The sequence below is a fragment of the Schistocerca cancellata genome, chromosome 8, assembly GCF_023864275.1.
Source record: "Schistocerca cancellata isolate TAMUIC-IGC-003103 chromosome 8, iqSchCanc2.1, whole genome shotgun sequence".
In the NCBI taxonomy this organism is placed as follows: domain Eukaryota; kingdom Metazoa; phylum Arthropoda; class Insecta; order Orthoptera; family Acrididae; genus Schistocerca; species Schistocerca cancellata.
Genome location: NC_064633.1, coordinates 121,565,319 through 121,592,717, shown reverse-complemented (window position 1 = coordinate 121,592,717; position 27,399 = coordinate 121,565,319).

Below are 27,399 nucleotides of genomic sequence, written 5' to 3'. Positions count from 1 at the left end.
TACCTCAAGGAGCGACGCCATCGACAGCCTGGAAACGATGGTGGTCTGCGGCAGCGACCCCACATCCGAGTCTTCTCCCCCCCTGTCCCCTGGGAGCCACGGATAATTAACCTCAAGGTCGGGGACAGCGCGAGAGAGAGGGACCCTCGCGAGACATCGGACCATTTGTTTCAATCAGGAGCGCGCCCGGGCGACATTCCTGTCTTGACACGGCTCCCCTCCAGCACAGACAGCCATGCCCCATTCTCCTGGACGTCTCGCCAGATCAAGCGTTTCGATTACTCTGCAACGACGGAGTAAGGTGGCGCAGAAATTGATTCTGGCGTACTGGTCTGGTATCCTAGTCTGCGCAACTATACATCGCAGTTTGCAATACCTACATATTCCCTGAGACGGCATAGCCCGTGACTCACAGAAAATAGAGTAGGGGCAAAAGGAATATCATCAAAAATGATACTGGATAACATTACCTAATGATTTACAAAAATGGTTCAAATGGCTCTGAGCACTATGGGACTTAACTTCTGAGGTCATCAGTCCCCTAGAACTTAGAACTACTTAAACCTAACTAAGGACATCACACACATCCATGCCCGAGGCAGGATTCGAACCTGCGACCGTAGCGGTCGCGAGGTTCCAGACTCAAGCGCCTAGAACCGCTCTGCCACCACGGCCGGCTAATGATTTACAGAAAACAGACTGAACGTTACAGCAACAAAACACGACCTACGCAGTTTCAGACATAGAGCTCTTGCAGAAGCAACATTTTACTGTCACAACATAATCGAAGAGTTAGTCCGCGGCTCGTGGTCTTGCGGTAGCGTTGTCGCTTCGTGCGCTCGGGGTACCGGGTTCGATTCCCGGCGGGTTCAGGAATTTTCTCTGCCTTGAAATGACTGGGTGTTGTGTGTCTTTCATCTCCATTCACTTGTGGAGCTGCGGCCGAACCGTCCCGCGAGGGGTCTTCCGGCCACCAATGCCATACGCTCATTAATATTATTATCGAAGAGTTAAGAAAGACGAAAATTATGAATTCTTACGGACGAAGACAGACGAAAAGCTCTCGTAGAAGTATCATAATCAGGACCTTGTGCAGAATCCTGTAACGGTATAATTAAAAAGGTTTTTTTTTATTTCCCACTAAAATATTAATTTCAAATGGAGAAAAGAGAACAATAGATCATAAGCTGACGATATAAATGAGTGTGCATAGGACACAATATTTCGGCAATCGACCACATTGCCATCATCAGGTGCGCTGAAGTGACCGGCGGTGGGTCGGCGCCATGTATATATAGGACAATCCCCCTCCCGCTCCTCCCCTTCAACGCACCTGATGATGGCAACGTGGTCGATTGCCGAAATATTGCCTCCTATGCACACTCATGCCACGCTGTTCACCCGAGATTTATTTCGTCATAAAATACGCCTGGAAAAATTGTAGAATCACAGATCATAAGCTGTTGCTGAATGATGGAAGAAACGCGATAAGTGGGAGAGCTCGCTTTTATTAATTATTAAAAATAGCTGTTGCATGTATACTGCAAAGAAAGTTCGTGCAGCCACCCAGCTTCGCGTTTTGACAAATGCACTGCCCAGCAAAGTGATGTGATTGATGTCGTGATATTGAATAACGAGCTAAGCGGCATGGAAACGTCAGCCAGCCTTTGTTTCCTGAAGCAGCACGACAAATTGTTTTATTCATGCTAAAGTGACCGATGAACGTAGCTTGCCAGGGCTATTGCACTTCCATTGATATTCTTTAAGGGCTGTCACAAGTTATATCTGCGAGGCGCAATGCCTGTGAAGTTACTGAAGCATACATTATGTTTTAAATCAGTGATCGATACTTATTTTTCAGATTAGCTGACGTACAAGTGATTAATTACTTTCAGTAGCTTAGCAATTTTTAAATATATGCATGAAAAATATTTATTCCTTGTGTTAACATTTTGTTTTGAATCGTTTTACATGCCGCGGAAAATTTTTTAATGCAGACGGATGAAAAAACTGGGGCTCCAGTTATCACCCTTAAATAGTAACTTAAATATTCCCAGGGGACTTCTATTTTGGCCCTTATTGGGGTAGTTCACCAGAGACAAATTATAATAGCAACATTATTCGGGAACTTCAAGTGCTTGGGCATGTCTCGGAATGGAGCCGACCACACAGACAAGAGGACAATACTACGCCCGGCTCCGTTCCAGTCAACGCCAAGCCAACAGCAACACAGCGGCAGAAGTGCAGGGTCCGACGACATCAGAGTTAGAGACTATCAAACTCTTCAATTTAATCTGGAAGTGATTGCTTTGGTTTGTGGACTCTGAACAGTGCTACGAGTTGTATTACCAACGGCAGTCTACACTACCGGCCATTAAAATTGCTACACCAAGAAGAAATGCAGATGATAAACGGGTGTTCATTGGACAAACATATCATATATTACTGACATGTAACTACATTTTCGTCCGCAGCTCGTGGTTGTGCGGTAGCGTTCTCGCTTCCCGCGCCCAGGTTCCCGGGTTCGATTCCCGGCGGGGTCAGTGATATTCTCTGCCTCGTGATGACTGGGTGTTGTGTGAAGTCCTTAGGTTAGTTAGGTTTAAGTAATTCTAAGTTCTAGAGGACTGATGACCATGGATGTTAAGTCCCATAGTGCTCAGAGCCATTTGAACCATTTTTGTAAATCATTAGGTATTGTTATCCAGTATCATTTTTGATGGTATTCCTTTCGCCCCTACTCTATTTTCTGTGAGTCACGGGTTATGCCGTCTCAGGGAATATGTAGGTATTGCAAACTGCGATGTATGGTTGCGCAGACTAGGATACCAGACCAGACCAGAAGCTGCTCAGAGCCAGCCAATTACATTTTCACGCAATTTGGGTGCATAGGTCCTGAGAAATCAGTACCCAGAACAACCACTTCTGACCGTAATAACGGCCTTGATACGTCTGGGCACTGAGTCAAACAGAGCTTGGGTGGCGTGTACATTTACAGCTGCCCATGCAGCTTCAACACGATACCACACTTCATTAAGAGTAGCGACTGGCGTATTGTCACTAGCCAGTTGCATCGTCCACCACTGACCAGACATTTTCAATTGGTGAGAGATCTGGAGAATGTGCTGGCCAGGGTAGCAGTCTAACATTTTCTGTATCCATAAAGGCCTGTACAGGCCCTGCAACATGCGGTCGTGCATTATCCTGCTAAAACGTAGGGTTTCACAGAGATCGAATGAAGGGTAGAGCCACGGGTCGTAACACATCTGAAACGTAACGCCCACTGTTCAGTGCCGTCAATGCGAACAAGAGGTTGCCGAGACGTGTAACAATGGCACCCCATACCATCATGCCGGGTGATACTCCAGTATGGCGATGACGAATACACGTTTCCAATGTACGTTCACCGCGATGTCGCCGAACACGAATGCAACCATCATGAGGCTGTAAACAGAACCTGGATTCATCCGAAAAATTGACTTTTTGCCATTCGTGCACCCAGGTTCGTCGTTGAGTACACCATCGCAGGCGCTCCTGTCTGTGATGCAGCGTCAAGGGTAACCGCAGCCATGGTCTTCGAGCTCATTGTCCATGCTGCTGCAAACGTCGACCAACTGTTCGTGCAGATGGTTGTTGTCTTGCAAACGTCCCCATCTGTTGACTCAGGGATCAAGACGTGGCTGCACGATCCGTTACAGCCATGCGGATAAGATGCCTGTCATCGCGACTGCTAGTGATACGAGGCCGTTGGGATCCAGCACGGCGTTCCGTATTACCCTCCTGATCCCACCGATTGCATATCCTGCTAACAGTCATTGGATCTCGACCAACGCGAGCAGCATCGTCACGATACGACAAACGTAATCGCGATAGGCTACAATCCGACCTTTATCAAAGTCGCAAACGTGATGGTACGCATTTCTCCTCCTTACACGAGGCATCACAATAACATTTCACCAGGCAACGCCGGTCAACTGCTGTTTGAGTATGAGAAATCGTTTGGAAACTATCCTCATGTCAGCACGTTGTAGGTGTCGCCACCGGCGCCAACCTTGTGTGAATGAAGGTAATCATTTGCACATCACAACATCTTCTTCCTGTCGGTTAAATCTCTCGTCTGTAGCACGTCATCTTCGTGGTGTAGCAATTTTAATGGTCAGTAGTGTATTTCAGCACAAGTGTTTGACTAGTTCTATTTACGCATGCAGTATACCCACGCTCTGACCCACAGTCACTGCAAAGGAGAAGTTGTGTAACAATAGATAAATGTTCAATTTGAATGTAAATTTATTTCAGTTCTTATACTTTACGCCTGCTGTAGTCACATCATTTATCACCTGTTTAGAACCCAGTTCAAATGGCTCTGAGCAGTATGGAACTTAACATCTATGGTCAGCAGTCCCCTAGAACTACTTAAACCTAACTAACCTTAGGACAGCACACAACACCCAGCCATCACGAGGAAGAAAAAATCCCTGACCTCGCCGGGAATCGAACCCGGGAACCCGGGCGTGGGAAGCGAGAACGCTACCGCACGACCACGAGATGCGGGCGCCAATTCATTTGTGGCAACCCGTCACAACACGTTTCATCCTGCACAGAAATTCATGCAAGAGTTTAGCAACTTGCACTGTGAAATATTATTTATTGTTCAAATGTACAAATGTGTGTGAAATCTTATGGGACTTAACTGCTAAGGTCATCAGTCCCTAGGCTTACACACTACTTAACCTAAATTATCGTAAGGACAAACACACACACCTATGCCCGTGTGAGGAGTCGAACCTCCGCCGGGACCAGCCGCACAGTCCATAACTGCAGCACCTTAGACCGCTCGGATTATTTCTTTTATATTTTTGCAAATCTTTTTGTAGCGTTCTTTTGTTAAGCCTCATAGTTTCGTATTCGATTTCTACCTATTATGTAGTGTCTCAGTCTATGACCAGGTAGCTTTGAATGCTTGAAGCTTCGAATTGAACTTAATTTAATAATCCTATTTTGTGTTCCATCGGCAATCATCTCACGGTCGACGAATCGTTGAACCCAAATTAATTTTTGCGCTTTGTTGTTCTTCGCACCACGAATGCATTTGCAGCTGTAGAACACTACAAAATATCCTTGGAACCTACGCAAAAGTGCGCTATATTTTGTGATAATAGGGAAGCAGTACCACGTTCGAGTTAAGTAAACCAATAGAAATCAAGCGATTCCCCGTCTCTCGCCTGTAGACCAATGTGGAACACGACCTGGGCGCTGGATCGGTCCTGGCCAGGGCGCCCCCAGGCCAGTGGGCTGTGGTGAGTGCACTCCACCTGCTCCTTCTCGACGTACGGGCGGACTACACGCTGTAATCTGTTCCCCGCAGGCTTAACTGCGCGCCGTTCTCTCACGTGCTCTCGCCTGCAATGGTTTCCGCCGCTCCCTCGCGGCCGTTGCTCGCTATTCAATCTGTCCCCTTACCGGAGAAATATAGCGGCCGTTCCGCAAAACGAGGCCATTGGGTGCTCAGCGATCGGGATTATTACAGTGCTCGAGCGCCAGTAAATAACGCCGCCTTAAATTTAATTTGCTCCAAGAATTCCGACTTCAAAGCGGCTCTCGCGGTGCAGCGCCAGCGCCGGAGGCCCCAGGCAAGCCAGAGGGTGCATCCCATTACGGCAGGCACTTTACACAGCACGTGCTCACCGCGCAAAGAAAACACATCGCGACCACTTGCGGGCGAATAAAACGCAAAGACTGCCAATCCTACACAGTGTCGCCAAATTCCGTACATTATCGAGAAGCATGTCTGACGTGAACTGCATTCGTATCCCGTTGTAATTTCGCTATAACTGCGACACGTGTTACTGAAGAACAAAAAGTGCACATCGCTCACTACAGTGTGTTGGTTTCTTCGAAGGAAATCTTTCTATATTGAGGTCGTACAACCTCTACATTTGTGGACGAAAATGACTTGCAGGTAATCATTTGAAAGTCTTTGACGGTGTCACAAGTTAACCTGGGAATTCATGAGAGATTATGAGCTTGGTATTCAAGCCATGTTGTCTTACATTTCATCGTGACGCAGAACTTTCTCATAACGTGACAAAACAATTGAAAACCGGTCACAATGTTGTGAATGTTGCGATTCTTTTTATTTCCTTGCTTGCTAAGAAAATTGGAGAGGAATTCCGCCTTACGCAAGGCAGCTTTGTAGATTTGCTATCTCTCAGAATGTTTCAACACTCGAAATTTCCAGATCACCTAAAGGCTCACTATCACCACCCAACCAACATAGAAAGCGACTTAAAAATCTTTAAAACTGATAACAGCCTATACCAAAAATTAACACTAGAAGAAAACTGCCACATCCAAAAATCAGTAGCCCAGGTAAAGAAGTTACTAATCGGATACACATCACCGTGCAAAAAAAAAAAAAAAAAAAAAAAGCCCTCTTCGCCACAATAGAAGAACTATATAAATAATACCCACTCAAAAACTGCATGTGATGAGGCTTCAAAATTAAATTCATTTCTCTCCATACTGCACACCATTCACTCTACATGCTCATCCACAACTCCTCCCTCCCCCCCCTCTCTCTCTCTTTCTCTCTTTCTTCCCTATCTTACAAAAACTCACTCACCCACACAAACACACACACACACACACACACACATACACACACACACACACAAACGTCAACAACACTTCAAATCCCAGCACCACATCCCAAACAAAAAATCCATAAAGCAGATGAACTCTACACAATCACAGCAACACGCAATGCCGGCGAAAACTCTGTTCTTGGCAAGAAATCGTATAAAATAATCGTGTAAAGACAAAAACGAAAGAAATAAGCATGTTATCACGACACAAAAACGTAAAAACACCACAACATCAAAAAAGAACTGTAACTTACACGCTAAACGACACGATACATAGCGATTCTCGGTCGGGAATGCATAATAAACACAAAAATAAAACAATGTTTTTCCATTTGTAGATGACAAGCTGTAGATTGCGTACTAGACCTAAAGATACTAGTATAGCATACATGTGAGGTATGTAAACAAGTGCATACATCCACTTTATATCCAAATCTACTACAAAACTAGAAACCTTGGACATATCGTTAATTAACGACTTAGAATCCCTCAGTGCATTGATGTATGAATCAACTCAGTACTGCATGAAAAACCAACGTAAGTACATTAGCTCATTTTAGAAATGTAAATATTTTATACCAAAAGTTACTTTAAAGGTTAACATGTAACAATTTTTCAGATGGAAAATAAACAAGCCCAATGAAAATAGCAAACAAAGTACTGAAACTCCTCTGAGTCAAAACAAAACTACAAAGGTGTTTTGCATAAGGCGCAATTCCTCCCCAGTATTAAAATAGAGATTTAACATTAGCTAAACCAAGACAAGCCTGAAACTACAAACGTTACAACAGAGTTCATAAAGCTGCTGCCACTGAATTACACTTTAAACGTATAATTAGTGGAACGTAAATGTGCTTGCATTCTGTATCCACCACTACAATCATGTGCCTTGACGTTCCACTGCAGCACCACTTTACCGCTCCAGCTAAGAATTTCATTTATAAATGAAAACCTCCTTCAAACAAGGTTGTTCATCACATCTTCCGCAAAGCTGAGTTTTCAGTGTAATAAACTGATACACTACATAAGAGATACTACCATAGCAACAGATGTCTTTTCTTCTGTTTACTACTTGAACTGTTTGTAGTTGTAAAGTTTACCATCATGGGAGAACATTGCATGTCAATGAAAATGGCAGGCACGTGCCTGCATCGCATTGTATCGTTAAATAAATGGATATAAAGGTAAACAGATCCAACAAATTGGAAGCAGAACGTTAAAAAAAGTAGGAGCGAAAACGAAAAATTTATATTTCTACAGCTGATGATGCGGTTTCAGAAAAAATGTGAGAAGCGGTACATACAAGAAAGGTGTATATCATTATAATGTAAAAATTGTACATTACAACAATTCTCTTGGTCTGGCCTTTGGTTTCGGCAAAAAAGGAAAAGAAGACTGCACAACAATAATTTGGGCACAGCTTTCCGCTTAGGGACCGTACTTTCGCATTAACAGAGAAAAAATAAGAACAATGGATGTCATAATTACCTTTGAATCTGATATCTGAAACTTCCTTAAATACGCCTTTCATTTCAAAGGAAATGAGCCAAAATGATTTTGTTGCTGACGGTGTTCTTGAAGTAATTATGAAGCCCGACACAAGCTTGAAAATTACTAGTTACGTCGTTGAATATTGAAGCAGATACGTTGTATCTGCGCCTTACCTATAATGTCATTCAACCTTGGATACGTTGTTCTCTGATAAAAACAAAAAGGGGAAATCAACCTCAGGTTGACATCCCTATACCTGTGCATTGCCAGTGCGATCTCCTCAACAAGTTGCAAGTGTCATTCGTGGTCAGAACAGTGTCCTGTGTAGTTGAGAGTGGGTTATGTCGGAGCTAAGTGAATTCGGTAGTGGAAAAATTGATGGTGCTGGTATGTTGGAAGCATGTTTTGTTCTACAAAGAGCTTCTTCCTCTGAAGGCCAGGTACTGAGGATCTTGTTGGGTTTTTATAAATACCTTTATGTTACAGGAAATTTGATTGAACTTACCTTCTGACTAAACAATTCAGTTTATTTATCCTCTATTTATTCTTTGTTGTTGTTTATTGTCACACACACACACATATATATATATATTCCTTTCAATTCTTAAGTTAATTAGGTAAATACATTCTATTATTTCAGGTGTCAGATACTACACTTAAGAGCCAGAAAAACTGGTACACCTGCCTAATATCGTGTAGGGCTCCCACAACACGACTGGCATGGACTCTCCTATTCTCTGAAGTAGTGTTGGAGGGAACTGACACCATGAATCATGCAGGGCTGTCCATAAATCCGTCAGGGTACAAGGGAGATCTCTTCAGAACAGCACATTGGAAGGAATCTTAGTTACGCTCATTAATGTACATTTCTGGGTAGATGATGGCCAGCGGAAGTATTTAAACACAGAAGAGTGTCCTGGAGCACCCTGTGGCAATTCTGGACTTGTGAGCTGTCACAATCTCGTGGTGAAATTGCCCAAGTCTGTCGGGATGCACAAGAGATGTGCCTGGATGCAGGTGATCAGACAGAACACTTATGTACGTGTCATCTGTCAGAGTCGTATCAAGACGTATCATGGATCCCATATCACTCCAACTGCACACGTCCCACACCATTACATAGCCTCCATCAGCTTGAATAGTCCCCTACTGACATGCAGGTCCATGGATTCATGAGGTTGTCTCCATACCCCTGTACGTCCAACCGCTCGATACAATCTGAAAGGAGACTCGTTCAACCAGGCAACATGTTTCCAGTCATCAATGTCGGTGTTGAGAAGCCCAGGTGAGGCGTAAAACTTCGTGTCATGCAGTCATTAAGGGCACACTAGTGCGGCTTCGGCTCCGAAAGCCCATATCCATGATGTTTAGTCAAATTGTCCGCACGCTGATATTCGTAGATGGCCCAGTATTGAAATCTGCATCAATTTGCTGAAGGGTTTCACTTCTGTCACGTTGAACGATTCTTTTCAGTCGTCGTTGGTTCCATTCTTGCAGGATCTTTTTCCAGCCGCAGCGATGTCGGTGATCTGATGTTTTGTCCGATTCCTGATATTCACGGTACACTAGTGAAATGGTCGTACGGGAAAATCCCCACTTCGTCGCTGCCTCGAAGATGCTGCGTCCCATCGCTCGTGTGCTGAATATAAGATCACGTTCGAGCTCACTGAAATCTTGATATCCTGCCATTGTAGCAGCAGTAACTGACCTAACAATTGCGCCACACACTTGGTGTCTTATATAGGCGTTGCCCACCGCAGCGCCTTATTCTGCCTGTTTTACATATCTCTGTATTTTAATACGCATGCCTATACCAGATTCTTTGGCGCTTGAGTGTATAATCTGTTAATACTTTCCATTACTTTACATTGTATCAGAACATTAATATTTTTTTGATGTATAACGTTATTTCACAGTGTACTTTTGCAGGATATGCAACGTTCTTACAGGGAAAGCTATGTAAGAATTAAGACAACTTTCTGAATGTTGTAGAACATGTTAAATACACCCTACTGTTCTATGATACATACTGTATCAGCCGATGATACACAATGAAATGTATTAATAAATACAACCACAAGAAAACAACAAAAGCTTTTTATTTCCTGAAACATTATGAAATTATGATATATAGCCTTCTTTGAGGGAGGTCTTCAAATAAGACTCAGTTTATTCTCCCTGAGGCGTCAGCGAAAATAATATTTTTGAAACCACAAATAAAATTTCAGCTACGTAATCACTCAATAGATAACGTAGATTCCATATTGTGTCAAGTACCTTACAACATACACGTTAAGTAATTTCTCAATCTGAAACGTCCCCTTTGAACAATTTTATACAAGACTGTGCTTATAAACCTCTTACACTATTTGCTTTTCAAACAGCTGAGCAAAACTGAACGTACTCAAACATTCACTAAAGTGACACACAATATTTTTTAGCGCAACGCAATCTATCAAAAATCCCTACAAAAGAATGGCTCTGACAAACATTAAACTATACCTTTCACAAATCACTTACCTCACAAAAATCTTCGTTACTCAAGCTACTGCAATACAGCGAGCGCCACTACTGCCAGCTAAATAAAAGATTCAAACTACTGAAGGCACTAACTACTGATAGTCTTAGCAAATGAAAGATTCTAATAGAGAACAAACAATGTATTTACCTCAATATTCATAATATATACAGCAGTTCATGACATTTTTCAAAACTCCGCCATATCTCTCCCCACATCCACCACTGCTGGCGGCTCACCTCCAACTGCCCAATGCTACGCGCTGTTCACATCCAGCTGCCACTGCCCAACACTACCATGGCAGACAACAATGCAAACTAGCCACATACTGCACACAGCACAGCCAGTGATTTTCATACAGAGCGCTACGTGGCATTACCAATATAAAAATCTAAACAGCCTACTTACATAGCCCCCATGCTCCCCACAAAAAATTTTACAAATTTTTTTGGCCAGTGGCCAATAATGATTTGATAAAATGTTTCATAATTACACTAACAAAGATATCCAATGCACACACTTATTGATACAATGTTGGTCAAAAGCTAAAATTTTCTCACAGTCCATAAAGACAGTCCTGATCATTCATCATAATAGTAATTACAGATCTTTTTCACAAAGTCTCATTAGTAAAAAAATTGCACACAGAAGTAGTGGATTACCATGCAGTCTTGAAGAAGTAGTGTTGTCCTTCCAACGGAAAGACAGTGCTGACTCTCGACATGCAGACAGGTAATGGGTCACAACAGAGCAAACCCACAACAGAGTCAGTCGAAGTTTTGAAGAATATTGGTAGGTAGGTCATCACAGAGTAGACCCACTGTATTCCTGGTAGAGATTACGGTATTGGTGGGCCACCAGAGGTGCAGACCCACTGTAGTCCTGGTAGAGATTGTGGTATTGGTGGGCCACCAGAGGTGCAGACCTACTGCAGTCCTTGTAGAAATAATGGTACTGCTGAGTCAGCAAAGGTGTAGACCCACTGTAGTCCTTGTAGAAATAATGGTATTGGGGGGTCATCAAAGATGCAGACCCACTGTAGTCCTTGTAGAGATGGCCAGCAGCCATCTGTTGTGACTGTGCAGGTGCACAATCACCATCGAAGAGTCTTGCGGAGAATATAGCAAGTCCATAAACCACCACTTGTGCACTCACAAAGTTTTTGAATTGTCCTTAGAACCAGCAATGTTGTTATCCAGTCCCTTGCTGAATTATTAACACACGTGCAAACACTAACAGTCCCTACTTCTCACATATTGTCCACATAGTATGACCAACAGAAACGTGTGCAGTGAAATGGAACTTACAAGTTAATAATATGATTAACTGGTGTCAGTTACAATTTTATAACATAAGAATACAATTACAAAGGTACAAAATACATCATTAAAGAACATAACAATACAGATAACATTTGTAGTACAGGCTTTACAAAAGAATCGAAATAACATATACATCAGTGTTGCAGGAATTATGACATGAGTACATACATAAAAGATCAGAATAACTTTCGAAACATTAACTTCACACATGAGCATTAAAACAGAACAGAATAAATAATGTCTAAACATCTTTACAAAGAAAATAACATAGTATTAGAAAAATTCTACAACATAACAACATCAGCTAAACACATAAAGACAGGAAGAACATAAATACACAAGGGTACATAAACACATAGTGGGATAACACAAGGAAAGGACAGGGTTTGTTTTACTGCAGTATTTTGCATGGAGATCTCCCTTCGTTCATCATTATTCCCAAAAGTCCTATCTAAGCCTGCTTTCTGTATCCTGTTCACATCCACTGTCAAAAATAGTTTTTCTCCACTGTACAGTATCCTTTTTATTTTTTTTGCCCAAACCATTTTCATATAGTTTCTCAATACATTTCTTCCAAGTCATCATAGTTAGTTTCTTATATAGTCTACCCCTCTTAAGCTAACTTAAATCTACTGAGCTCAGATATATATACCAAGGGACGAGGCAATGCAGCATCACATAACAAATTATCACAAACAGCAATGACAAAAAATGCAAATTGGCAAAGCTAGCAGCATAAATTAGCAAAGCAAATGCAATATTACAACTAATATACGGCAATGCGCAGCAAACAATAAAAATAAGCTTAGAACAGTAACACAAAGTCAAATTCAGTAACACTATGCCTGGCAAACAGCAGTAACTTATACCTAAACATGACACAGCTCAAGCAGAAAAAACATTACACTAAAAACAACAATGCAGATAAGGGAAATGTATATTCACATCTTAATGTCTATGTAATTAAAGTGGTGCACCACAAAAACTAATTCTACAAAAAATTACCAAGTACTTGAAAAGAAAATTATATATGCAGTTACTGTTATTAGTCTCTTCTTATTGTTCTTTCCATTCCAAGAGCTCCTTTTTCGAAGAATGTGGATCAGAAAATAATTATTTTATAGATCTGTTGACAGAAAGTGTTCACATTAGCAGATGCATTTAAGTTTATTTTATGAAACCAATGCTGCAACACAACTGGAAAACAGATATCAAATGAAATAAGCAATTACGCAAACCAAAGCGTAAAAACATCATTCAATAGCAATGTGGCATTTCGTAAGTCAGTAGCTCTCAACTCTCGTAGAAAGACACTTGTCATAATCAGATTTGCAGATGTAAGAATATTTCCCATCAATTCATAAGTATTTCAGTAGGTAGCACAAAGTACGAGATGTTTCCAAGTAATGAGCCTGTCGTGTTTGCGATGCTTTCTACAATGGAATGTCAATAGCGAGGATAGGGGCCTCCTTTTTTCTCCACCTATACCTCTGAAAGGCACACACTAATGGTTTTTTTTCCAGGTGTCTGTTGCGCAGCTAGGTGCCCATGACACATTACGTAAAGGTGGTCACTTAACTTTCTTACCGAAATATTTACGACACCAGTTTCCGCTACAGTGACAGTCTCATATAAAAATTTCACAGGTCGAAACTTTGTGTTACAAATGTGTAGAAACAAAATCCTGTGAATATAACAGTGTCCAAAAAATTTTCAGTGGCATTGTGATACATTCACGCATTTACATACATTTCATAACTCTTAAAGTACGATTCTTGGTTTCTAACAACCTTTTTCACAAACCAGAGTCCCTAACCACTACTCATTATTCCTTACCTTATTCGTCGACACTTCTTCAATATTTCATCATAACAGATACGTAGCATACTCAAATAACTCATATAGCATCAGCTTATTGATCATAAACATACCTCAACAGCATAATACACATCGTCGTCATAAAAATAACATCATAACACCTCAGTCAAATCTCAAAATCGTCGTAGCTTCCTCCAATAATTTCAAAACCTAAAAAAATTCTCTGCTCATTTCAATAGTGTCATCTACCTCAAACGTACTTTAAAATCGTGATCCCATACCAAATACATCATTCAAAGCTCTCATAGTATCACAATGGTTCCGAAAAAATATGAACAGTTCACAAAGTACAGACAAAATACAATTTCGTAAGTGTGAAGTAATCCAACTCTATAATTACGTAAACATGTGTCACTGACATAGTAAAAAAAAATGTTTATCTCTCAGTTAAATGATCAGATAGCTGTGTAATTTGTGTGTTAGAGATATATGGTACCGATGTGTAAAGTTGTATAAGCAAATACCATATTAGCTAGGGCTCCTTGTGCTTGCCACACACATGGTACACAAAGTAGGCATGTACCCCTCTGAGGATTAATGTAATTATACCCTCAGGTGTTACAGATTACAGCAATGGAATGAAATGTATCACAGAAAACTTTCTTTGTATTTCAAAAATCTTGAAAAATAAATGGTTTAAGTACAAAATTAAGCACTCAAATGCGTGTCCTGTAGCGCTAAATGTGCATCTTGTTGTAAGATAATCTCTGTGGAAGTGTCGTAATTATCGTCCTCCAAAAGCTAAGTTCTGCAGAAGCCAATGTATTTACCTCATGATAAACAAAAGTGAAATGCTTTGCGTATAGATGTCTTACTTATTACGCTTATTGCCGTGATGAAGAAAGTACTGTGCTGTATTGTTGTGCTACAGAAAAGGCTGTCTCCTTGTAGCTATACCACAAAAGTTACTACTAAAACATGTTTTACTTTCCAGAATAATTCAGAAAAACCGTGCAGATATGAAACAGAAACACCGCAAAAGCAACATTGTAAATTGTCACTCATTAGTAGCATCGTGATATAATCGTGTAGCTGTCACATAAACTAACCACTGTGTCATCTGTTCGCAATAACAATGCATTCGTAATTTCTGTTTGAATAAGTTCTCTTGGTTCTTGACTGGATATTTAACTTTAAAAATTGTTGCATGGTAACAGTTTCTAAAGCATACTAGTAGCGTGAAGTGAAACGTTTTATGGCAAAGACAAAGTTAAAAAGCAGATTATCTCTCAATAAATGGTTTCACATGTGAAATATGGTGTAGCCCTTTGCTCTTCCTAGTACGCAGAGTTTCAACTTTAACGCAATTATCATGTGGTATACATCGGTAAAGAATACTGGAATTTTGCTCAAGGTTAGCGTCAATGTTATTTTTCCCTGAGCCAGCGGGCGCAAGTGGCTGCCTGCGGTGCGAGTCATTGTCTGTTTCTTTGTTGCCGCGCCTCGTTACTGGGATTAGGAGGCCTAACTTCCACAAATTCGCCTTGCCGAGAGGGCCCAGCTCTGTTAGAAACCCGCCAGTTCTGATGAAATTCACGTCTGTCGTTTTGTCGGTAGTTTCCATAGTTTCTTTCTTGTCGGTCACGTGGTGGAGAATTTCTCCCTGAATCGTAACTGCACGCTGGACCGTTGCGTCTGAAGTTATTTTGTCTCCCGTGATAATAATAGTTCTGGTTGCCAAATTGTCTGTTTCTATGATTGTCTCTGTCATATTCATTACTACGGAAATGCGATCTTTCTCTGTAACTATTATTCTGCCAGTGGTTGTCATACGGGTGGTGTCTGTTTTGGTCACGATTTACGTTGTAAGAATAGGCTTGTCATGGCCATTTATTGTTTCTGTCGTCACGGAATTGTGACGGATGTGACCTGTAGTGATTGTTTTCCTGCTTTCGCTTTCCATGACTGTCTGTGTCAATTTCTAATTCTTGTAAGAGTCCCTGAAAAGCTTCAATGTCGTCTTTGCAACGTCCTGCCAAAATAATATGCCGTAAATGTTCAGGTAATTTGATTAAGCAAATGCGGATGAGTTCTGAGGGGCTGTATGGGTTTGACAGGTACTGATTCTTGTGCAACATGTCTTCAAAATATTTGACAAGACTGGAAAATTCAGCTTGTTCAAAGTGTTTCATCATCATGATGCTATGTTTTACTCGGTCTTGTGTGGCTTGAGACCAATATGCTGAGAGGAAGGCATGGTAAAATTCTCCTTCACTGTGGCAATCGTGAATGACCGATCGCATTCTTACAGCTGGTTCATTCTCTAAGTAGCCACACATAAATTCTAACCTGTGCTCCAATGACCAGTTGGGAGGGAAACAATGAGAGAATTGATGGAGCCACGCTTGTGGATGAATGTCGTTGGCAGAATTCTTAAACGTTTTGAATTTACGTGTAGTAATGAACAGCTTATAATCAAAATCATCATGTCGGCGAGTCGCAACTCGGTCATTGTTACGTCGTTTCGGCGGTTCCATCTCAAAATTCGGTGTGCCTTGCCAATTTCTTTCATAATTTCCGAATTGCCCTGTGTTATTATTTTGTGGCTTTTCCATATTTCTAAGTTCCTCTTCCCGTGTTGGAGCGCGAGTGTCCTCTAAAATATTAAATTTTTGTATTACTTGTGCCAACTGATCTTGTACTTCACGGATTTCTCTTTTGTACAGTGTATTGATTTGATTTTGATTTTGTTTGAATTTTCTAATTTGTGCATACTCTTCAGTTTCAGTAAAGGCTACAGGTCTTGTGTCATTCAGATCATCATCGACATTTGTAGATAAATTATTTAGCTGATCCAAAAGTTCAACTACTTTCTCTGATAATGAACTAATTTCCTCCATATGTCGTTCTGAACCAATTTTCAGAGTATCTACTGTGTCCTTTAAGTTTTCTTGAGTTTTTGAAAGTTGCATAACTGAATCGGTAGATGCAACTGAGTCAATTTTAGCTTGCAAGGTCTCATGATTTTCATGAACAATAGTTTGCAGTTCTTTTATGGCTGCTTCGTGATTCTGTAATGCATTTTCATGACGCGAAAAAATAGGTTGGACATGCTCACAAATTTGTGTTTTTACGTCATTACAGACTTTTTGACATTTCGATTCAATGTTATGTAACTCAGTAGTTAAATATTACGTGTTTGTTCAAGTGTGGTGTGAAGATTTTGTTCCATTGTGTCTAACTGTTGCTGTGTTTGTCTCTGGTATTGTTCCATTGTGTCTAACTTTTGAAGATTTTGTTCCATTGTGTCTAACTTTTGAAGATTTTGTTCCATTGTGTCTAACTTTTGAAGATTTTGTCCCATTTGTTTCTGATTTTGTTCAAGCGTTGTGTCTAACTTTTGTAGCCTTTGTCCCATTTGTTGCATTAACTGTAATAACAGTGCACTGGTGTCTGAAACATGTTCCTCAGTGCTATTCGGCAGTGCATTTGAACCGGCAATATTCACATTTTGAAAAGCAGAAAATGTGTCTTGATTTATTTGAGAAAACGGTGAGGACGCAAAACCTGAATCTACAGTATTTGCAAGATTGTGTCCTGTCATTTTGGAAACCTGAGGCGAGCTGTTGCCGACCGATCGATCGATAATGCTTCCCTGTTCACTAACTGTTTCACTGTCTACACCATTGTTTGCCGCCCGCTCCATTTCCCTATGCACAGTTACCAAATTACTACTTCGAATGTCTGTTAATTCATTACACAGTGGTTCTGATAAGCTACGCTCGTCGTCACTATTATTTCTCAGTTTACTTTGGAGCCTAGTGTTACGTTTTTCACACGTCATTATTGTCACAATATTTCACACGATAACACAGAGAAGCACAATTTGAAGAGCAAAAATAATAGAACACATTAACATAGCACTGAAAATAATATGTAGTTAATTGCAAGCGCAGCTGCGAAATACTTGATGCAAATCTACATGCATGCCACAACTGTTTTACAGTACAACAATGAAAAACTACAACTACAAAGGAAATTCTCTCTATAATTACGTGCTAGCAATAAACAAAAGCTACACTAATTACACAAACTACAAGAAAAAATCAGAAGATTCCAGTGAGGTATCCTGGCAGGGTCGCCATATGAAACGTCCCCTTTGAACAATTTTATACAAGACTGTGCTTATAAACCTCTTACACTATTTGCTTTTCAAACAGCTGAGCAAAACTGAACGTACTCAAACATTCACTAAAGTGACACACAATATTTTTTAGCGCAACGCAATCTGACTATCAAAAATCCCTACAAAAGAATGGCTCTGACAAACATTAAACTATACCTTTCACAAATCACTTACCTCACAAAAATCTTCGTTACTCAAGCTACTGCAATACAGCGAGCGCCACTACTGCCAGCTAAATAAAAGATTCAAACTACTGAAGGCACTAACTACTGATAGTCTTAGCAAATGAAAGATTCTAATAGAGAACAAACAATGTATTTACCTCAATATTCATAATATATACAGCAGTTCATGACATTTTTCAAAACTCCGCCATCTCTCTCCCCACATCCACCACTGCTGGCGGCTGTTCACATCCAGCTGCTGCTGCCCAACACTACAATGGCAGACAACAATGCAAACTAGCCACATACTGCACACAGCACAGCCAGTGATTTTCATACAGAGCGCTACGTGGCATTACCAATATAAAAATCTAAACAGCCTACTTACAAATCCGTTGTATTAGAATTCACGTAAGAATAAGACTCAAATCCAAAAACCATGTTTTTACGCAGGTCCGTTACCGCATATGGTCACTGCACTGTGTCTATGAGGATAATGTCGTTTGGTAACTAATTTACCCATTTTTCTCACAATTATCCAGAGTGGAGAGCGAAGATGCATCATTAAACAATGAGGCCATTGTAGGTGCCATCATCACTGAGCGCCATACACCTACGTGCAGTACGTACGATAATTATTATAGCGTCTACAATCTGTGTTATACATTCAGAACAATGTTAATGCCAGACAAAGTACCAGCGGGGACACGAGACTCCTCTCTCAGCTCACGAAGAAAACAATAAACAAAGGAAATGAAGTCAACTATGTGACAGCAAGATGATTCGCTGAATAAAAAACGTATTAACACATTAGAAAGTTCGTGTTATGATGTTACATCTCTCTGCTTGGAATATACGAGGTTAGCGGGAAATGTAGTTCGTTCGACAAAGTAGTTCTTAAATGAACACACGTAAAGATCTGAATAAAGTTCAGAGGAATGAAAAGTATTTTCTTAAAAATCCCTTATTATGTCACTACAGAATGTATATTGTCCGGAAAGTGAATACGAGGTCTCATGTTTCACGTGTGAGTGCACTTCAACCAACCGAGTGACTTCATAAGGCCATACACATTCACGTGACAGTGATTTCATCTTATATTCGTATTAACATCCATGATATTAATTAATGAGTAGAAGCAACAAGATAATCAACGTGGACAGTATCACGGGATCCCGGGTTCGATTCTCGGCAGGTGCGGGAATTTTCTCTGCCCGGGGACTGGGTGTTTGTGTTTTCCTCATCATTTCATCATCATTCGTGAACGTAGTGAGACTGGACAGTGTAAAGACTGGGACATTGTACGGGCGCTAACATCCTCGCAGTTGAGCGTCCCACAAATCAGACATCATCATCATCATCAACAACATGGAAGTCCAGTTCGCTGAATAGAAATAGGGCATTGATTCCCACGTCTACTAAAGAAATTGTGAATTAGAACAAAGAACTAATACTGCCTGCGTTGAATAAGACTATAAAGCATCTTCCGTTCATAAATCTCATGTTCCACAAAACACAGTTACACAAATATAGCGCAAACAAGCAGCCATCTTACCATAATCCAGAACGATGTCGCTTCAACGTCCCCACTTCTTTATCACAAGACAAAGAGTCTGTACTAAACAGATAGGCCCGCCTCTTTAGCCAATGATCATGTTGCGCTCGGTACACCTTTCTGCACACCAGGAAGTTCTATTGGCTGGCCCACCTCAGAGTTTAAGCGACTTGCAGATCCCGTCCAAAGACAATATATTCTGGTTGATGGATAACTATGTAAACTTGTTGTGTGACGAGCCCTAACATTTCCATGATATGAAGAACAGAAATATGTAATGCCCTAAAGAACTAACACTACCTGACTCGAATATACACAGAAAACAGTTACACTCAACACGCATGAATACAGCGCGTTGCGGCGCGGGGTAGCCGCGCGGTCTCCGGCGTCTTGTCACGGTCCAAATGGTTCAAATGGCTCTGAGCAGTATGGGACTTATCTGAGGTCATCAGTCCCCTAGAACTTAGAATTACTTAAACCTAACTAACCTAAGGACACCACACACATCCATGCCCGAGGCAGGATTCGAACCTGCGACCGTAGCAACAGCGCGGTTCCCGACTGAAGTGCCTAGAACCGCTCGGCCACAGCGGCTAGCTGTCACTGTCCTAGCGGCTCCCTCCGACGGAGGTTCGAGTCCTCCCTCGGGCATGGGTGTGTGTGTTTCCATAGTGCAACTTAGTTTAAGTTAAATTAAGTAGTGTGTAAGCTTAGGGACCGATGACCTAAGCACTTTTGGTCCCATAAGATCTTACCATAAATTTACAATTTTTCGGCGCAATCGAAGCAATGGGCCTGCATATCGATACATCGTATATGTTACAGGAATAAATAGTTTCATAGAAGCAACAAATTACTGTGAATATACTGCATGTGTTAGTTCTCCGCTCGTAGCGTCCTGCTGTGCTCTGGGGCAATCTACCTGGAAGTGTAAACAGGGAAGTGAAAAGTAGTTAACTAGCTGAAAGATCATTTAATAAGTGATTAACTTCCTATAATATATATTACCGTAGAAAATCACTAAAACAGGGCCACCACCACACTAGTATCAACGTCGAGCAGCACATCATACGCACTTTTACGCTATTAAGTTCCTGAAATGTAACTAACTTGCGTAGAGTTTCTACGTATTATTATTTTTATTATTTGAAGTTCTCAGTGCCAGATCTGCAGCTGAGTGTGTGTGTATGTGTTTATAGTCTACGTGCACTGAACGCCGAAGTTATAAATGCCCTTACATACCGGATGATCAAAAAGTCAGTATAAATTTGAAAACTGAATAAATCACGGAATAATGTAGATAGAGAGGTACAAATTGACACACATGCTTGGAATGACATCAGGTTTTATTAGAACCAAAAAAATACAAACGTTCAAAAAATGTCCGACAGATGGCGCTTCATCTGATCAGAATGGCAATAATTAGCATAACAAAGTAAGACAAAGCAAAGATGGTGTTCTTTACAGGACATACTCAATATGTCCACCATCATTCCTCAACAATAGCTGCAGTCGAGGAATAATGTTGTGAACAGCTCTGTCAAGCATGTCCGGAGTTATGGTGAGGCACTGGCGTCGGATGTTGTCTTTCAGCATCCCTAGAGATGTCGGTCGATCACGATACACTTGCGACTTGAGGTAACCCCCCAAAGCCAGTAATCGCACGGACTGAGGTCTGAGGACCTGGGAGGCCAAGCATGACGAAAGTGGCGGCTGAGCACACGATCATCACCAAACGACGCGCGCAAGAGTTCTTTCACGCGTCTAGCAATATGGGGTGGTTCTAATAAAAACCCATGTCACTCCAAGCACTCAATTTTTACCTATCTACATTATTCCGTGGTTTATTAAGTTTTCAAATTTATACTCACTTTTTGACCACTTGGTATATTAAAAGAAACGGATGTGGATAAATCGTTTAAAAATTCTATCACGCAGTGAGAAGGAAGCCTATAAAATGACAGTCATTCGCTAACTCCCAGCCCATTCACTTTGACCCTCACAATTACTCTATCTCACAGGCCTTTATACAACAGAGGAACGTGAAAGATGCTATTCCTGGGACTAAAACAGAAGTAAAACCACATAAGAACTAAAAAAAAGCGTAGGGAATTGTGACTGACTGACAACATAAAGCCGGCCGCTGGGGCCAAGTGGTTCTATGCACCTCTCTACATACGTCCAGTGCGGGCTGAAGTATGCCGCAATCAATGTATTGATACCATAGGTAGTCGGTATGGTGATCGCTGTGGTTTCTAAAGTACACGGCGGCAGGCGGGTGGCTGGTGCATGAGTGATAGATGTCTTGAGAAAGATTGCTGTTCTTCCCCTACGACCGTTTGCGCGGTCTCTCCGGTCTGCTGTCATGTTCTTGAGGTCAAGCGATTGGGTAGAGCGGAGGCGAGTCTCAGTGACGAAAAGGATATCAATAGTGCGCGGTGTGATGAAATGTTCCATCCAGAGCTTCTTGCGCCTAACGCCGTTTGCACTGAATGTATAAAGTGAGTAGTCGGTGGTCCTTCCCGATTTATGAGCCACTGCTGGGAACAAAGAGAGGTACAGAGCCTTCAAAAAGGACCGTTAATTTCGAAGGAGTGTTAGGAGCAGACCGAAATTTGCGTAAGATATCTTTGATGGTTCAGATGTTTCCTGAAGGTCCGAGAAGTCGAACGATGGTTGTCCATTATTTGAAGTGGTCAGCATTGACCATCACTTCGGTGAAACAACTGATTTCGTTGAGATCGTGGCCCGAACCTGGCGAGCTGGCAGCGTTGCAAAAGCCTTGGGATTCGTGACGTTCAGTAGTGCTGCAACTTTCGTGGCTTATTGTTCTCGTGGCCCGATTGCTTGTCTTTGTGCTGTGTAGGTCCTCAGGGCTAGCCGCGCGGGGTAGCAGCGCAGTCTACGGCACGTTGCCACGGTCCTCGCGGTTCCCCCTGTAGGAGGTTCGATCCTCCCTCGGGCATGGGTGTGTGCGTCTTGCCTTAGCGTAAGTTACTTAAGATAGATTAACTAGTGTGTAAGGCAAAGGACCGATAACATCAGCAGTTTGGTCCCATAAATTACCACAAATCTCCAAACTTTCCTCAGGACTTGCTAAAAAGTGATGCAGCAGCGCCATGTAGCTGGGTGAACACTTTCACAGTTTGCTCACTTTATTTTCTGGCAGCGTGGTTGTTGACAGATCTTCGACTGGTGCGTGCCCCCACTTCTGACACATCTGGGCGTAAGATACAATAGTTGGTGATGTGGAAGTACGAGGTGCATTCGAGTTCTAAGGCCGATTTTTTTTCTAATTAACTACTCACCCGAAATCCATGAAACTGGCGTTACTTGTCGACGTAATCGCCCTGCAGACGTACACATTTTTCAGAACGCTGACGCCATGATTCCATGGCAGCGGCGAAGGCTTCTTTAGGAGTCTGTTTTGACCACTGGAAAATAGCTGAGGCAATAGCAGCACGGCTGGTGAATGTGCGGCCACGGAGAGTGTCTTTCATTGTTAGAAAAAGCCAAAAGTCACTAAGAGCCAGATCAGGTGAGAAGGGAGCATGAGGAATCACTTCAAAGTTGTTATCACGAAGAAACTGATGCGTAACGTTAGCTCGATGTGCGGGTGCGTTGTCTTGGTGAAACAGCACACGCGCAGCCCTTCCCGGACGATTTTGTTGCAGTGCAGGAAGGAATTTGTTCTTCAAAACATTTTCGTAGGATGCACCTGTTACCGTAGTGCCCTTTGGAACGCAATGGGTAAGGATTACGCCCCTGTCCCAGAACGTGGACACCATCATTTTTTCAGCACTGTCGGATACCCGAAATTTTTTGGTGGCGGTGAATTTGTGTGCTTCCATTGAGCTGACTGGCGCTTTGTTTCTGGATTGAAAAATGGCATCCACGTCTCATCCATTGTCACAACCGACGAAAAGAAAGTCCCATTCATGCTGTCATTTCGCGTCAACATTGCTTGGCAACATGCCACACGGGCAGCCGTGTGGTCGTCCGTCAGCATTCGTGGCACCCACCTGGCTGACACTTTTCGCATTTTCAGGTCGTCATGCAGGATTGTGTGCACAGAAGCCACAGAAATGCCAACTCTGGAGGCGATCTGTTCAACAGTCATTCGGCGATCCCCCAAAACAATTCTCTCCACTTTCTCGATCATGTCGTGAGACTAGCTTGTGCGAGCCCGAGGTTGTTTCGGTTTGTTGCCACACGATATTCTGCCGTCATTAAACTGTCGCACCCACGAACGCACTTTTGACACGTCCATAACTCCATCACCACATGTCTCCTTCAACTGTCGATGAATTTCAATTGGTTTCACACCACGCAAATTCAGAAAACGAATGATTGCACGCCGTTCAAGTAAGGAAAACGTCGCTATTTTAAGTAATTAAAGCAGTTCTCATTCTCGCCGCTGGCGGTAAAATTCCATCTGCCGTACGGCGCTGCCATCATTGGGACGTATTGACAATGAACGCGGCCTCATTGTAAAACAATGTGCGTGTTTCTATCTCTTTCGAGTCCGGAGAAAAAAAATCGGAGGCCTTAGAACTTGAATGCACCTCGTATCTCAAACAGCGTTTACACTGTAGGGGACCGCCCTTTGCACAAAAGGTTTCAGCGTTAATTCTTGTATCCATTATGCGACGTATGTCGTAGATGGAATCGCTAGTTGGACCTGCAGGCAGTGACACACAGTAGATAGGATGTGCTACGAGGTTATTGGTTTTGTTGTCGTTTGACCTAAATTGATGAATGGAAGATTGGGGAAAGCTTCTGGTACAGAGTTCTGCTTCAACATCTGTGGCTGTTATTTTGGCAGCTAAATATATTTTATGACCATCTTGAGAGTCTTGTGGATTGTTGAAAGAATCACAGCGCCAGTCGTTGGCCGTTCGTGGACATGGTACTTAATTGTGCCATCCTTACAGATAGCTCTGGGGGCCCGGTGACATGTTTTTTCAACTCCATGTTTATGGAGAGAGATTTCCCTGAATACTGGATTGTGATGGGTGGAACTTTCGCCGTTGATGTTTTGGTTGCTTGAGATGTGCACGGGGTGGCAGGGGGTATCGTCGATAAGTCCATCTGTTCGCCCTCGACGGGGAGCGGTTCGAATTTGTTCGAGGTCGGTAGTGTTTGTCGCCTTCGGGAGACTTAAACAAGACCCTGAGAACTTTTTCTCTTCAAGACCGCCTTTCTATGGCTGACAGTTCGGAAGCACTGGTCGTCATCGTCGTCGTCTGTTGACTGCATAGTGTCTGCATCGGTAGCCGGTATCTGACCGCAGCTGCCATCTTCTTCAGAAGATACTTCTTTATGGTGATCAACTGTTTTCAAGCCGCGCCTGGCGGCAAAAATCTCTGGCTTGCTGATCACTCCCCTCCTCTCAGCAAAGGTGATGGTATGATCCTGGTCTGATATCTGGTGTTGAATGAAGTGTAGTCACTAAGTGTAACGGTCATTCCCTTTGGGCTTTCCTGGTGGCTGACCTCGATTGTAATTCGCAATCGGGGGCTGGCTGTCCACAGATGAAGCCCAGGTCTCCGTCGGTCTTCGTTGTTGCCGTAACAGAGTGTGCCAAATCCAAATCCAAGGAGTGGGTTGTCACCATCGAATTTCCTGCCGCCATAGCGTGGTTCATCATACTGGGGTGTCCTGTCTCCACAGCCTGGGTCTTCGTACTCGAATGGTCTGCCTACATTGCCGGCGTCGTCATAAATGGAGTAACCGATGCGGCAGCCGGCAGGAACACCGCCGGAAGGTGATCGTTCAAATCCTGCGCTGTCGAGGCGGCTGCGTCGGCCGCACGCGAGCAGCGATGCGTCTTACGTGCAGCGGCGTCGAGCCCGAAGCGAAAACGAATGTCGAGCACTGTCGTCAGCGCCAATGAGGGCGTTGTTGTAGTGTAGTCTTATCGGAGAGGGGAGTAATGGCGTCTGATTTGCATATACTGCCACGCTGGCGCCAGCCCTCGGGGTGCGAAGATCCTGACTTTTGCACTGGTGAGCTTTTGATGGCCGCCGCATGAGTGTCGTCTTACGATGACACCACAGGAAGGAGAGCAATACTGGCGCAAGTATCTCAACTGACAATACCGGCATTCTCTGTCTCACTGGTACAGGAACACTTGTTGAACAAATGGTTCAAATGGCTCTGAGCACTATGGGACTCAACTGCTGAGGTCATTAGTCCCCTAGAACTTAGAACTAGTTAAACCTAAGGACATCACAAACATCCATGCCCGAGGCAGGATTCGAACCTGCGACCGTAGCGGTCTTGCGGTTCCAGACTGCAGCGCCTTTAACCGCACGGCCACTTCGCCCGGCACTTGTTGAACAAACAAGCGCTATATCGCTCGGTGCGTTTTTTTTACGGAAAGCCTAGGAAGAAGAAGAGGAGATGTAAAAATACTATCCTGGTGTTACGTTCTGAGAGGAGCAGTCGCAATATTCTGGCGTTAGAAGTCTTCAGACTTCTGGTGATCCTGATTTCAGATGCAGCAGTTACTATTCGGTGGGTGAGTGCTACTTTGCGTGTAACGTGTCAGATACGAATTTTATTCAGTTAAACTCCCATAATGCCATTAAATTATTTTTCTTCTGTTCGCAAGTGGATCTCAGATTAGTTAATCGTGTCCATATGTTTATTTTAAAAGGACTTCTTACGCAAATGCCAAGTGGGTGGTATAGGCTCCATTTGCATGCATGATTACTTAATTTTAATGTAAAATGATGATCCATGCGACTGTTCTTTGTATTAGCAGAATCTACAAGCCCTGTGGCCCTGTTTATTAGAACTGATGCCTTTCAGTTTCTTTTGCATCACCTTTTTTCACGTGGCCCACGCATGAGAGTAATGCGTTGAATTATCCAACCCATAAGAATATTAATTAATAATTTTGCTTTTGTTTTTGCCATGCATAAATTCTATACAAATTTTCTAATTTGTTTGTATAATTACAAGAAGTATTAAATAATGCGAATGAATAAGAAATAATACTTTTCTTTCCGTATATATTATATATTCCTTACGCCTTTAAAAATTTCCGCACTTGCATTTGTATGTATTTCGACCTATCAAGTTAATTCATTCCATCAACGTTAATCATAAGCAGTACAGTTGTCATTTACATGTTCTCCTTCCCCCAGGATTATTACCAAATCAACTATAGCAGAAATCTACATGAACGACTGTGCTAGGATATATTTTTTCTTCACTACCAGTAGTCATGTAATGTAGAGTTTTGTTTAAGCATAAGGACATTAACTGATCTCACGACAGGAAGAGATCAAAGAATTTGTAATACATAAGCAACGGGTAATGTTGCTGCATTGTGTATGCACTGATGTAATGCAAGTTAACTTATAAAAAATTCTTAATGTGAACGGCTGCATCTAAGTAGCCACAAAATCGATCGTGACACAATAAAAAGAAACTGAAGGTCATTCTTGCAGTCAGATTCACATTTATTTCTAATCTCAATCGTGGTTTATGGTCACCGTAAGCTGAATAAGTGAACGCCGATCACGGTACACAAAACACCCCTGAAACATCAGGAACCACCTCGGTTCTGAACTACGGTCTCCTCACACTGCGCGTTAAGCCCTTCGTTCGACCATCTGTGCGCTTGATGCCTTGCGTCGTTTGAAAGGTAGAACCGCGAACACACAATACGCCACAACGCACGTCTCCAGT